Here is a 5,396-nt window from a genome sequence, read left to right as displayed (position 1 = left end):
TTCATATGCAAAAGCCTCTGTGCACAGCTTGGGTGGGGTGGGGTCTCAGGGAGTCAACAGGGCAGAGCAAACAGCTATGGCTGGTCCTCAGTCCTGCCCTAAGAGGTCCTGCGTCTCAGTGTCCTGGTAATTGCTGCAAGCACCTCTGAGAGAAAGCCGCCCTCAAGTTCCGAGTTCTGCCTGCTGCCACACAGTCCTGTTTCTCCCCGTATGAGTCTGGGTCCCCAGAGACTCGCCAGGAACTGGAGTTCAGAGCAGTTGGGAGCGTGTGACTCCCTCCCAATTGAAAAAGACACTGGCGTCCTCCGTAGCCAGCCCTTTTTGCACGCGCGCCTCTGCCTCCGTACCTCTGCACTTTACTTCTGCACCTCCTCTGGGTCTCAGTGTGCTTTTCTCTTTCCTTCTAGTTGTAGAATTTCCACTCAGCCAGCCTTCCTGTGGTTCTGGATGATGTCCGTTTTGTCTTTTAGTTGTAGTTTTGAAGTGGTTGTGTGAGGCAGCAGTTTCCGGTGTTTACTTATGCCGCCATCTTGGTTTCTCCGAGATGGACTATTTCTTGAAGAACCCTCAGAAGTGGAACTAAGGTTCCCCATTCAAAATCTACTGGTGCCCTGACTTTTAATACACGAAAAATTCAGTGAAACATTCTCGTCTCTGTACCTTTCCCCCGTTTCTGTTTCACTAAAGGAAATGAAGTGGAAGCTGGGCTTATTCATTCTGCAGGGCCAGTTAAAATTAAGTTACACTCAGATAAGTATTTTCCCAAACCTCCTTAATACGTCTTGTGAAGGCTATTGCTATGCTCCACATCATAACATCAATCCTGCAACAAATTATTCTAATCCACTGACCTGTTGTCAATCCTGTTTGCACAGTGGGGACCTTTTGGTGCACAGGACAATGCTCAACCAACTGAGCCACATCGGGCCAGGGCCCTGTCTGATTATTTTTTACTAGAGGCCTGGTGCATGAATTTGTGCACCTGTGGGGTCCTTCGGCCTGGCCTGTGGGTATTGGGCCGAAACTAGCAGTCAGACATCCCCGAGGGATGTAGTAGTGCATGAAGCGGTAGGCGGCCAGGGAGGAGCCGGAGCACAGGCCGGGCTGCGAACTGCTCCCGCTCATCCTGCATGCTCATCCCGGCCCTGCTGTGCCTGAAGCTGCTACTCAGTAGGCTCGATGTGCTCTCCTGCTGTCCTGATCCATGTCCTCGTCTGGATGGGGGAAGTGCGTGCAGGGGAGTGTCTGGGGGAGAGGCTCTCACTGCCACGACTGTGCTCACTTTACGTGAGCCTGGCATCTAGTGCCTGTTGGTCAGCTGAGCAGCGCTCCCACAGTGGAAGCGCACTGACCAACAGGGGGCAGCTCCTGCAGTTGAGCGTATGTCCCCTGGTGGTCAGTGTGCATCATAGCTACTGGTCCAATGGTCCAATGGTCGCTCAGGTTTTTATAGATATAGATGGTTCCTATGTCCATTTTCATGCTGTTGAAGTTCTCACTAAGTTTCTTGAGCATTCTTGTGACCATTGCTTTGAACTATGTATTAGTAGCTTGCTTGCCTCTATTTCATTTAGTTTTTCTTTTCCTCTGAGGATTTCTCTTGTTCATTCATTTAGAGCATGTATTTGTTCCTGTGCATTTGGTAGATCTGCTATGCTTTCCAGACTTCGTATGGTGGCCTTATGTAGTAGGTCTTGTGGGGCTCAGTGGCACAGACTGCCTGATCACCTGAGCTACATTCTCCAGGAATGTCCTTTGGGTGGGTTATGTGAACCCTCTTATTGTCGTTGTCCTTTTGTTTGTTTGTTTGTTTTGTTTTTCTTAATCCTCACTTGAGGATATTTTTTTCATTGCTTTTTCAAAAGAGTGGAAGGGAGGGAGGGGGTAAGAGAGAATGAGAGAGAGAGAGAGAGAGAGAGAGAGAGAGAGAGAGAAATATGAGAAAAACATATCAACTGATTTCCTCCTGCATGCACCCCGACCAGAGGTGGGGAGTGAACCTGCAAGCCAGGTATGTGCCTTTGACAGGGAATTAAACCAACAACCCTTTGGTGTGTGGATCGATGCTCTAATCACTGAAAAACACTGGCCAGGGCTAGTTGAGGCTTTAAAAAATATGTGTTTTTTTAATGTTGATTTTTTTAGAGAGAGAGGGAGAGAAAAAACAATTGATTGGCCATTTCTTGCAGGCCCCCACAGGGGATTGAGCCCACAACCCAGTCATATGGGTCATGAATGGGAATCAAACTAGCCACCTTTAGGTGCATGGGACAACACTTAGCCAACTGAGCCTCACTAGCCAAGGTTGTAGTTGAGCTTTGATTGTTATTGGCCTGGTGTTGGGGTTTTGCCTTGTGAAGACCCACGTTCCGTGTGGTTCAGGGTTCAGGCTCTGGAAGAGGGGCCACGCGCAAATGACAGATGAGACAAGAAAAAATAATTTGAAAATTGGGGGCCAGGCAGGAGCCCAACACAAGAGGAAGGACTCAGCTTGTGTTCAGGCCTTGCCATCCTTTTATTCAGTTTGGGATATACCTATAGCCCTTAGGCAGGCAATTTCCAGTAACAGACAATGTTATCAGTAACAATTTACATGACTATCTGGTTGGGAGGTTGCTTCAGCTACCATTGTCTCCACTAAACAGTGGGTGCATAGCTCTGACCTTTGCCAGGTATCGAGGGTCACCAGCATTCCGGGCTCCTTGTCCACATCTCTCTGGTATTAAAGACAGTAGGCGGCTTCCCACATTGCCTGTGTGGCTATGAAGATAGACTTTGACTGCGTTGTAGGAGTTTCTGTGCAGGGCTTGACCCCACAAAGCTGAATTAACCTTACAGAGTCTGGTGTCTGCTGAGATCTCTCTTGTGTGTGCCGCTTGTGGAGATAATTGGGGCATGCTCTGATGTTGTCTGAATCCGGCCACTGGGTGTAATGGGTCTGGGGCCATTTGGGAGGGACTCCAGTGCAGGTTAATATTAGGCACTGCCTGTAGCTCTGCACTAGCTATTTGGATCTACAAGGCAATCCACAGTTTGCAGCTACCTCTGCTGGGCCTGGGTATGTGTCAGAGAGGCCAAGCTGTGCACCAAGGCCAGTTTCCACCTGCACCAAGCCCAGGGGCAGGTCCGAAAAAGACCCCAGCCTTCCCGAGATCCACCTCCACCTGGAAGCTGCCTGTTAGGTTCAGTCACTGAAGGAGCCGCTGGTCACATGCTAGTTCTGTGAGGTAGGTTCCCAGTGATTCACAACATAGGGCCAAGCGGTGTTCATCAGATTGATCCAGATTTAAACTCAGTGCCAGCGTCGGCGCTGAGGCTACTCAGCAACAATCTCATGGTACACCCAGGTCAGCCACCACTCGCTGTGTGCAGGTCTTTATGGTTGGGCAGGACCTCAGGGAGTTGTCAGGGTGAGGCCGGCAGAGGTTATCAGGCCCAAACAGGCCAAGATTTGGCCCTGTGGAGGGATGGCTCTGCACAGGAATGCTAGTGCCCTTTGGGCATGTGAGAAAGAAATGAGAACGCCCAAGAGCCAGATAACTCAGTCTTCCCCAGAGTCTGCCTGGACATTCTGGAGATTTGCCTGCACCGCAGGACCAGGCTGGCCACAGCCTGCTGACAATACTGCACAGTGCCAGCTAAGCAGGGCGAGGTCGCTGGCAGTGAGGGAGATGAAGCTAGTGGTTCTCCCATTGAGGGGGCAGGGCTCCACTGCTTTGGCATGTTGGGGCCCAGGGCCCTCTGCCCTAGCTCTCCAGAGTAGGGCATGGCTGCTCTGGCTTGTGGGGCCACTGTTTGGCCTGCAGGAGGCAGGGTGTTGCTGCTTTAGCCAGATGGGCTGCAGCTGTGGCCCATGGAAAGCGGGGCTCTGTTGCTCTGTTAAGTGGTGTGAGGGAGTGGAAATGGACTTTGCCTCAGAGACATACAACTCAATCTCTGACTCTGAGTTTGCCCTCAAGATCCCTTTAAGAAAGTCTACTTTGCAGGCCCAGGCAACAGACTCCTCAGCAGTGTGTGAGCTCCGCAGGGAGTCTGGGGCTAGTGCAGTTTTTTGTCTGATGTAGCTTGAAGGGGAGTGCTTGATGGTGTCTGTGGGAGGTGCAGGAAAGTGACTCAGCCTGGGGACCCTGGTGGCTGTTTCTTCAGCTTTCTCCCCAGAGCCACACAGCCCAGTCTACCCTTGAAAGACTCTGCTGAAGCCTAGGTGGAATGGCTGCAGATGAGATTTTGTGTGCTGGCTCTTTAAGAGGGCACCTGAGTTTCTAGCAGACTATTCCTGGCATGTAGAATCCCTGCTGATTTTCACAGCCAGATGGCATTTGGGTGGCTTTTTCCAGTTCTGGTGTTCTGTAACGAAGGGCCTAGTGTGGGGCTGAGATTCCACATTTTCAGAGGAGAACTATGCAGCTGAGATATCCACCCAGATCTTCTGCTATTGCATGTGAGTGTAGGGCCAGCCCTTTTTGTCTCCCCACTTCCTACCAGTGTTGATGTGGCTTCTTCTGTAAATCCTTGCCCATAGACTAGTCTTCAGTTGGTTAATGAGGTTAATTGTTCTATAGTTTAATTATAATACTAGTTGGGACCTGGCAGGAGGTGAGTGTAACTTCCACCTACTTCACTGACATCTTCTTTTCTGGTCACATTTAAAAAAATGCATTTGTAGCATGTGATTAAGATGTTAAATTGATGTGTGAAACAATTCTTTATCTCTTCACCAAATATATTTGTTTTCCTCTCTTCACTGGAGGTAAATAACCTTTAGCTCTCCAGGGCAGGGCATACCTCCAGTCAGATGTTCAAGATATGAAGTCTGCCATTTTTCTGATTTCTGTCTTAACTCATTCTCAGTTAAAATCCACCAAATAGTGTTCTAAGTCTTAATACAAATTTGCTCGACTTCGGAAATTTTCTCCTAACTTTCCACATACTTTCTTTGCCTCAAATGAGGTGAGCTGTATGATTACTTAAATTTTGATTGATTCTTCAAAAATTCCACTTGAGAAGCCTGTGCTAATTATCACGCCCACCTTATATGAAAATACCCAATAACTACTCAAAGAGAGTCAGGAAGCTTTGCCTAGAAAGAAGTGATAAACATTTATTCAAGAATCGGAGGGTTTGCAAATGAGAAACATAACTAGGCAATACCCAGAGTGTTCTGAAGAAGAAAAGGAGATGAGTTTTTATAGTAAAAGGCCCCGTCTTGAAAAGAATCAGACCTGCCCTGGCCAGGAGGCTCGGTTACTTGGAGCATCCTCCTGTACACCAAAATGTTGCGGGTTTGATTCCAGGTCAGGGCACATCCTAGGCTGCAGGTTCAATACCCAGTCAGGGTGTGTATGGGAGGAAACCCATCAATGCTTTTCTCTCACATCCATGTTCATCTCTGTCTC

The sequence above is a fragment of the Myotis brandtii genome, unplaced genomic scaffold (genome assembly GCF_000412655.1).
Source record: "Myotis brandtii unplaced genomic scaffold, ASM41265v1 scaffold277, whole genome shotgun sequence".
NCBI classification, from domain to species: Eukaryota; Metazoa; Chordata; class Mammalia; order Chiroptera; family Vespertilionidae; genus Myotis; species Myotis brandtii.
This window is presented reverse-complemented; position numbering follows the sequence as displayed.